Genomic DNA, 10331 nt, shown 5'->3' on the forward strand with positions numbered 1-10331 from the left:
TGGTGGTTTTGTAGTAGGGCCTCAGTCATAGGTGCCAGTGGAAACCATACATCCAGGGAGGTTAAAGCTTCAGAGTTTATGATACTGGAATTTGGATCTGTTTTCTAAAATAGTCAGAAGTCATTGACCATGGAGATCTGGATTCTGGAATTGTGAAATTTATAAGCCTCCTTGTGGGTGCTGGGGACTGAATTTGGGTCATCTGCAAAGGCAGGTGGTACTCATAATTGTCAAGCTATCTCACTAGCCCCATAAATACTTTCATTATATTCATTCATTCATTCATTCATTCATTCATTCATTCATGTGTTTAATGTCTAAGAGCTACCTGCTTTTACAAGTCTACATATTAACTATTTCATGACTGGATGGGCACCTGTTATTTCCTTTTAGATCTGTGGATTATCTCTACTGTGAATTCACCTGGGACAATCCTTGAAGACACTTGCACATATCCCCTAGTCTCAGATCATCTGTGATGCTCCAGATGTTCAGGGTCACAGCATGGAGCACAGCAGAGCAAGTTTTCCTTGGGCAGCAACCTTCCCTATGGTTACTCTTTCTCCTCTCCATGACTCAGTCTCCATCTCTGCAGATAGCACCTTAATTTCTTGTTAAAATAACTGCAAATTCCCCTTTCTTTTCCTTCAGGTGACTACTTAGTTTCTATAAACTAAGAAAACTTGGGAAACTTTGCAGACCCTCACTTAAAAACTTGCTAAAAAGATTCTTATGGAATGTCTGTGAGGCCAGTGTTTAGGAAACCGAGGAAGAGGGATTTCTGTAAATTCTAGGCCAGCCAGGGCTGCATGGTGAAACCTTGTTTCAAGACAGAAAAACAAAACAAAGCAGAACACCCAAATCCCAAAAGAACATTCCATGAAATTCTGTCGAGGGTGTCAGTGTGTATTGTTAGGAAATTGTAAATGAATTTTGAGTTCCCTACCTGGGAGGTGCTTACAATAATATTGCAGAGTCTAAACAAAATAACACCCGGGAAGCAGAGACATGTGGATCTCTGTGAGTTTGAGGCTAGCCTGGTCTACAAGTTGGAGAATAGCCAGCGCTACACAGAGAAACCCTGTCTTGAAAACCCAAAATATAAACAAACAAATTAACTAAATAAGGAAAAATGCACATTGTCTCTGCTCAGATGAGCAGAATAGGAGGGGAAATTTGCTGAACTTCAGTCCAATAAGTGTAAACAGTTTTGATAAAATTGCTGAAATGTGTACTTGGATTAGAAGAGGAGCAATTCCTCACCTTGGTGTGATTCTCACTATGGGTGGTAGAAAATGCCAAAATTATTTAGATTCTTGAAGACACACCAGCAAATAGCAGCACCTCCCCGCCCCCCACATCCACTCTCAACATACTCAGAAAGTGTGAGGAAAAAGTCACAAGCTAAATTCACTTTTTCAGAGGAAAAAAAGATAAAATTTTTAATATTAGGCATCCTAAGACTCTATTCAAGCCTGGAAACATGAATTCAATTCTCAGAACCCATGGAAAGCTGGACAGAAAGAGCTGATGTCATGAAACTGCCCTCTGACAGTCATACCATAACAATAAATAAAAGCAAAAATAAAAATCAATTTCTGGATGGGACACCAGGATTGAACTCTGGTCCTCAGGCTTGGTCATAAACATTCTTACCTCCTAATCCACCTAGCTGGCCCCAAAATTGTGAATTTTAAAACCAGGAAATGTGTTTGTTTAGTGCTGGGATGTTTTTCATTCTCCACAACTTTTTATTGTTTCCTTATTAAAAAATATTTAATTTTACAGAATAAATCATAAAAGGTGAGTTTTGGGATCAGCTTTTCCACCCAATCTTACTAACTCTCATAGTATTTATCTTTTTTGAGGAAATGTCTGTCACTGCTGTGAGATGCTAGGCCAGATGCTATCTCAAACCACATAGACCAACTTCCTGTTGTTGACTCAGTCTTTCACAGAACTTTCCAAGTGACCCTCTTCTGGAGCAGCTCCTGGCCAGACTCCTGCACAGTTTTCTTGTCAATTGATTCCTCTTTAAATGAGTTTGACTAGACAGTGGGCAACAGAAATATTTTTCTTTAGAAAACATCTGCCACCTCCAAGGAATTATCCTCCTGTGGTAGATTTTGTAATGTATTATCCAAAATCTGAACCCCGTGCAATTCCCACAGTGATTATGGGGAAAAAAAACTATACACATTTTTTAAAAAAGCTTAAAAAATATTTAAGTAACCAGGTAGTGGTGGTGCACACCTTTAGCCTTTAATCCTGTAATTCCAGCACTTGGGAGGCAGATCTCTGAGTTCGAGGCCAGCCTGGTCTACAGAGTGTTCTAAGACAGCCAGGGCTACACAGAGAAACCCTGTCTTGAAAAACCAGAAACAAACAACAAAAAATTAAGTAAATGGATAAAGAATTGACAGTAATCAATACATAAGCCATCCATTCAAATTGAAGGTGAATTTGAAAAGTCACCACCTTGTATGAAGTAGAATCTTTTAGAAGAGTCATACTTCTAGAAGTACCTTGTGACCCAGGCCAAGCTTAGGGTACTAGAGTGTGACATTGTAGTTTCTCAGAAGTTGTAGCAGGTCCTTCACTTTCAGCAGCATCTACAACCATTGTTCCTGGTTAGCTCCTCCCTTCTTTAGGAGAAATGAGAAAGAGGAACGAGTTTGCAAAGAATTCTGTTTTTGAAGCTGAGACTTCTGTGCTGTGCTTTTGTAGTTGAACTACCTCTGGAGGTGGTCTCCCTCCCCTCTCCCAACCCTCCCCCCTTTCCACTCCCTTTGTCCAGTCTATCCCTCTTTCCATTTCCTTTCCCTCTCCCCTTTCTTCACCTTCTTTTTTGTGTATTGTCTCTCTGCTTCACAAATACACATTCACATTTCCTTCTCATATAGTCCTGATTGCAGCTGAGCTGATGTCACTTACATCCATATCAGGATGTTTCAGGGCTTAGACACAAGGAATGTGGTGTCAGTGATTTAAAATACTCGGTGCTCAGTCAGCCATAGCAAGTTAAAACTTGCCTATGAATTCATTGTGAATGTCACAGATAAGGCACGACCTTGGAAACAAAGAAAGGAGTACATTGTTGAATGGAAGCTTATGATAGAGTTGTTACCAAGCAACATTGAAGAATGAATTCTCCATTAATACACCCATCCATCCATCCATCCATCCACCCACCCACCCATTCAAATATCTATCCATCAATCCATCCACCTATTCATCTAGTCACTATCCATCTACTCATCCGTCTACTCACATCCACACATCTACCAACTCATCCACCTATCTATCCAGCCGTCCATCTGTCCACTCAACTATCTACTAACCCATCCATCTATCTACCCACCCACACACATATACATCCATACATATACTTATCCATCCATTCATCCATATACCCATCCATCCATTTATCCAAACATCCATATTCCTATCTAGTCATCAGTTCACTCACATATTCACAAACCATGAATCCATCCATCCATCCACAAATCCATCTATCCACCCACCCATCCAAACACACCCATATGTATATGTGTGTGTATTCCACCCACCCACACAACAATTTACCCTTCATTCAGCATCCTATACATTTATCCATCCATTTACTGACACATCCACACATCCACTAATCCATCCACCTTTCCATCCATCTACACATCCATCCATTCATCCATCAATTTATCCATATATCCACATACCCATCTATCCATCAATCCACTAATCCACACATCTACCAACATATTCACCTATCCATTCATCCACCCATCTACCCATACATCCATCTAACCATTCATCCTCTCATATATCCACACATCCACAATACATGACCCATCCATCCATCCATCCACCCACCCATCCAAGCACAAATCCATCCATCTACCCATTTACCTATTCATCTATCTACTCACAATCCACCAATTCATCCACCCATCTTTCCATTCATTTACTGTTGCAGAATATTTGATCACACTGTGAAAACCAAGATTGGGTTGTTTACTGGAAAAACCTGTTTCTAGTTGTGGGGTGGCTCACCCTTAGTACACACCTTTAATCCCCCTGGCTGGAATATAGACATGCCCTTGGTATATACCTTTAATCCCAAACAATGAAGGTAAAGTTATTTTGTAGGAGGAAGCACCTTAAGAGAGAGAGAGAGAGAGAGAGAGAGAGAGAGAGAGAGAGAGAGAGAGAGAGAGAGAGAATGGAGGCAATTTTACTGGGACAGTCATACAGAGATAGATTGCAGAGAGAGACCAAGCAAGACACAGGTGAAGATAGAATGAGTCAGAGAAGGAGCCATATACTTCTCTATAGAATATATTGCCAAAGATAGTATGAGAAATTCTTGTCAGGGTTATGTGTGTAAAATCCCTGTCACTGATGTGTATATGTGTGTATGTGAGCAATCCTTGTTACAAGTATATGTGTGAAATTCCTCTCACAGGTGTGCCAAAAGTTTGTGTGTGAAATCCTTGTCACAAGTTTGTGTATGAAATTCTGTCAAAGCTGCACCTATGAAATTTCCCTTACATGTTTATCTGTGAAATTGTTGTCACAGATGTGTATAGCCTTGGAACTTGGGCCTGAGCAAGCTGAATAGTCACTGTTTTGTTCTTGTTTATTTTCTTTCAGCAAAGTATATTTTCTATGTGTGTATGTATGTCTGTGTGTATGTCTCTCTCTCTGTGTGTGTGTTTCTATATCTAATCCTGTAGCTCCATGCCTGTAAACAGTGCCTGGGAAGTGGAGGCAGGACAGTAGGAGATGTGCAGTTGCTTTGAGCTGTAGTGAGCCCATGCTTTAAAATGCAATCAAACTGCAAAATTGAATGCATAACTGGAACTCCTGTATGTCAAAAATGTTTTTCTAAGAAATAACAGCTGAGATTTTCACATGGAATTTTATGGGCAGCTTTCAAATGTTTGTAAATCACACATTTTGTTTTTAGTGAATGGATACCTAGAATTTCCATTGGCAGAAGAATTTACACAAAAATATTAATGGATTTGTCTTTTGTCTTTAATTCTAATGCTCTCTTGATAGAAGGAAATTGAGAAGTAGGAAGTAAACAGTAATAAGATGACTCATTTAGATAAGCACACATGTGTACATATGGAAAGGTAGACAAGGGCATGGAGTAGCCCCCCCCCCATCACTGTCTACCTAAACCTGGAACTTACATGGCAGCCAGCTGACCACCCCCCCCAACCTCTCCAATAACACCCCTACCCCCATCTCCAAGTTCCTGGGAACCAAATTCTCTCCTCTCACTGGAATTGAGTGAGTGTCACAGGGACTGAAATCCATTGTGTAGATCAGGCAGGCCAGGAGTTCAGAGATCCCCTTGCCTCTGCTTCCTAAGTGCTGGATAGGATGTGTGCCATTGAACCCTGCTGAAAGCATGCTGTCATCCTTAGGGTAATATCTATAGGGTATTACTGTAGTAGCTATTCCTGGTTGTCAACTTGACTATATCTGGGATGAACTACAACCAAGAATTGGAAGGCTCACCTATGACCCTAATCTGGAGGCTTAGAAATATAAGTTTATGACCTGAATCTTGGCAATGGAGATTGAAGCATAGTGGCTATGAATTTCCTAAGATTAAGACAAGGAGATCTCTGAGTTCAAGATCTTCTGGAATTAAAGGCATGGAGGCACACACCTTTAATCTGGGCCACACCCTCTGCTGGAGATCTATATAAGGACATTGGAAGAAGGAAGACTGACTCACTCTTCCTTGCCTGATTGCCCTGTGGGACTGAGCACCTGCTAGATCCTTGGACTCCCATCCACAGCTGCTGCTGACCATTGTTGGGGAGTTGGACTGTAAGTCATCGACAAATTCCCTAACTATATAGAGACTGTCCATTCTGTGACTCTAGAGAACCCAGACTAATATTACTTACTAATTACTTACCTTATACACTGCTTTGACAAAATACTGAGTCAAGCAATTTAAAGGAAAGAAGAGTTTGTTTTAAGTCACAGTTTGCAGGTTTCATGCATAGGTTGTGGTGAGGCATGGTAAACTGCACCCCAAATCCCACGGTGCGACATGGACACAGTTTGGTGAAGTTTTTATTGGAACAAAATCATCAATCAAGGTTCTTTTCAAAATACATGGGTGGGAATATTAAGCTGGGTGGATAAAGCAGAGCAGGAAGTCCTGGCCTCTTGCTGTGAAAGAACAATTTGATCAAATTAGACAGACACAAAAAGTTGTTTTTTTTTTTTTTTTATTAATCTATTAGTCACAGGATATCAAGTCTGATACAGGTGGCTTAGGAACTTCTATCTAAAGGGCTGAAAATGGTCCAAGAGTAATCATAATTAGGCTCTGGACTCTCAACATTTCAACTCTGCACACCTACACACAATACCAGTTAATCAGCCCCCATCCCCCCAGATTAACCTTCAGCTACTTATTAGGAACTTTGCTTCCAGTTGTAGTAACAGCACCATCTGCTGGCTGGGGACAGATAGTCCACACCTCAGAGTATGTGAAAAACCACAAGGAAAGTATATTCTTTGAGCACTGTTCAGAAATCTTGAAAGTCCTAGAGGACCAAGGGAATCAGAGTGGGGATCACAGGAGCTGGGTTAAAAAAATAGCAGAAATAAGAGGGTAGAAGGAAGGGAGAGAGGGAGTTTGCAACAAACTGACTCAAGACATTAGAATTTTTCCAGGGAGAAAGCATAAATGCCTCCGGAGTCAGTCACAGGGAGATGTCTTAGGAAGATACTGCACAAAAGACGACATGACCAATCCCAGAAATCAGAGGATTTTCTCACCATCCTTTGGGCACAGCGAACTGCTTTTGCTTCTGTCTCTTTGTGGGCTACTGACACTGAGATTCATTTCCTTTCTAGCCCCCAAACATAGGGCAATGAGTCCTCCGAAAGTCTAAAATAAATACAACCAAAATTCAGATTTCAATCTGTCATTGTATATTTTATCTGACTACTGGCTTTCCTGCCACCCCTTCTTTTCCAGGAGCAGAGAGGAAAGCAATATTTTTTTACTTGAATTTATTGGTTTTTTCAAGACAGGGTTTCTTTGTGTAGCTCTGGCTGTCGTGCAACTTTCTCTGTAGACCAGGCTAGCCTCAGAGATTCACCTGCCTCTGCCTCCAGAGTATAATCTGCTGGTTTTTTTTTTAAATTTATTTATTTATTTTATGTATGTGAATACACTGTAGCTGTCTACAGACTCACCAGAAGAGGGCATTGCATCTCATTACAGATGGTAGTGAGCCACCGTGTGGTTGCTGGAAATTGAACCTCTGGAAGAACAGCTAGTGCTCTTTACCACTGAGCCATCTCTCCAGCACATATCTGCTGGTTTTAAAGGTGTGCATCATCACTGCCCAGATGACTGCCTTTAATTTAAAGTCTTAGCTTTTTAAAAACTTTTTATTGATTTTTATACATTTGCAGAGAACATTGCTTCCTTTCTACTTTCACACTGACTGATGCTCCTAGTAGCCCTGAGTATATTTCAATGACCTGTGCCCTGGCCCTCTAGCTGCCCCTTCAGCTGCCTGGACTTTGCAACAAACTGACTCAAGAAATTAGAATTTTTCCAGGGAGAAAGCATAAAGGCCTCCAGAGTCAGCCACAGGGAGATGTCTTAGGAAGATACTGCACAAATGAGCAGGGAGAGAAAGTACCGGACTAAACATGGACAGTAGACTGGACCCGGCCGTGAGAGGACAGGGGTGGAGAGGCTGAAGAGTGAGAGAAGAGAGAGGGAACAAAGGAGATTGTGAGGATCAAGAGGGAGCACAGTCTAAATGGCTGAGAAGAGTAGAGGAGAGTCACAGGTCTCTAGTGAGTCTAGAGGCCTTCTTGGGCTTTGGTATGCTAATAGGCACCTCAGGCATTTGTCCTCAGTTTCATTTAGATCTAACACACACTTTTGCTAACTTCTCAGGTTTCCTTGCAGACCACAACATGCAGCCTTTCCAGGCTTGTTTCCATGTGTGTACATTTCGCACTAAATTCAACAACTCTCATTTGTCCCCAAAGCCTCAAATCCTGACTCTGGGGAATCTCTGGCCTTATCTATTTGTGCATTTTAGCATGGTATAAAATTTGCATATAATTTGTGGCCCTTCCTTGCAGTACCAATAACAGCTAGAAGAGGGAGACTGACACCATCCACCTCCAGCCCCTTGGGAGACCTCTTCCCTAAGCTCCTGAAAGTGAAGAGAGTGAAACAGAGCTCAGAATAGAGCAAGGGTGGAAATGAGGCCTAGATCAGCAGGCTTGGGCACAGAACACGTCCAGTAATGACACGATGTTACCTATTAACGGGTAGTTTCCAGCCAAATCACTACATTTCCCAGAGTCCCTTGCGCCGCGATATACAAAAAAGCACTACAGGGGCGGCAGTAGGTCCGCCCTGTTAGGGCCTCACCCAGTCTTTCTCTTCAGACAGAGTGGCAGTGTGACAAAGTGCCACTCACGCGAATAAGTGTAGTTTCTTTTGAAACCACATCTCTCCCTTTTCTTACAGAAGGGCCCTATTGCCGCCCCGTAGTCCCTCCTTCCGGAAGTGCTTGGCCTGGCCGCAAGGTTTCCTGGGAAGTGTATTCTTTTAGCAAGAAATTACCAGCTCTGAGGTCTCACTAAGTGGGGCTTTAGGACTATTTAGTTGCTGTTTAATAATATTATTTCATTATTAATAGCTACAAGCTAATAACGCATACAAGGACTCAATGTGTATCGATTAAATGAGATTAGGATTTTTACCATGAGTAAAATGTATCATTTTTACTTTCTGAGCTTCTTGCCAGAGGAAAAATATTGGTTTAATTTAATTTTATGTCACATTACTAAATATTAAAATTAATTTTCAAAAAATTTATTTTATATATTTGAGGACCCAGAATCCCTCAGTCACATTATGATGCACAACCTTCGAAAAATTTCAATATCGTTCCACTTCAGTATTCCTTTGCAAAAATATCTTCAAAAAAATTAAAGCAGGAAATCTGACACACTTTCATATCCATCTAACTTCAAACGTGCAGACAACAACTCTTAATTATATTCCTACTACGCTTACCTGAATAACCAGGGGCATGCGTACAATTTAACTTTCCTGACTAAATCTTAGTTCTGAAAAAATAATTAATTAAAGAGTTTAGGTTTGGCTTTTTTTGCTTGTTTTGTGTTTTGGATGCTCCCCATTAGGAATATATAGCACAACAGTGCCCATCATACAGTGGGACTGAATGCACAAAGCTCTGAGTTCCATTCATTTCTAGCATAACAAAAAAGTCAAATTTCAACTGATAAAATTTATATTAGAAAATTTTTAGGGATTGTAGTCTAAACATTTAATCTGGACACCTAATCTAGATATTTAAAGATGTTTTTGCTTAATCAAAAAATAACTTAGGCCAGGCAGTGGTGGCGCTTGCCTTGATCCCAGCAGCAGGTGGATCTCTGTGAGTTTGAGGCTAGCCTGGTCTACAGAAGGAGTTCCAGGACAGCCAATACTGTTAGAGAAATTCTGTCTTGAAAAACCATCACCCAGCCAGCCAGCCAGCCAACCAATCAACCAACCACCCGCCCGCCCCCGCCCTCTCAGCCTTCCTCCTCCTAGCCTCAATCAATAAATAGCATTTGTAATTTGTGTGAGCTAGCTGCATTGCAAGGCACGGTCGCAAGGTGGCGATGGTCGACTGCTTTGGTACAACAGAGCCCTTCTGGAAACTAGGATTTTTGGCAAATCCTTTTTTTTTTTTTAAACACATATATTTTTATTTTCTATATTCTTTGTTTACAATCCCAAAGCGTTTCCCTTTCCCAGTTCCCCCCTCCCCATATTTCCCATAAGTCCTCTTCTCTCCATCCATTCTCCTGTCTTTCCCCCTCCCTTTTCTCTGTCCTTATATTCCCCTACAATGCTGGATCAAGCCTTTCCAGGATTAGGGCCCTCTTATTCCTTCTTCATGGGAATCATTTGATATGCTAATTGTATCTTCAGTATTCAGAGCTTCAGGCCTAATTAATACCCACTTATCAATTATTGCATTCCATGTGTATTCTTTTGTGATTGTGTTACCTCACTTAGGATGATATTTTCCAGTTCCATCCATTTGCCTAAAAAATTCATGAATTCATTGTTTTTAATTGCTGAATAGTACTCCATTGTGTAAATATACCACATTTTCTGTATCCATTCTTCCATTGAGGGATATCTGGGTTCTTTCCAGCTTCTGGCTATTATAAATAAGGCTGCTATGGAAAATCCTTCTTTATGATCTGGTATGAAGGCTAATAATACCCCTGAGTGGCTT

The sequence above is a fragment of the Apodemus sylvaticus genome, chromosome X (assembly GCF_947179515.1).
Source record: "Apodemus sylvaticus chromosome X, mApoSyl1.1, whole genome shotgun sequence".
Taxonomy (NCBI): Eukaryota; Metazoa; Chordata; class Mammalia; order Rodentia; family Muridae; genus Apodemus; species Apodemus sylvaticus.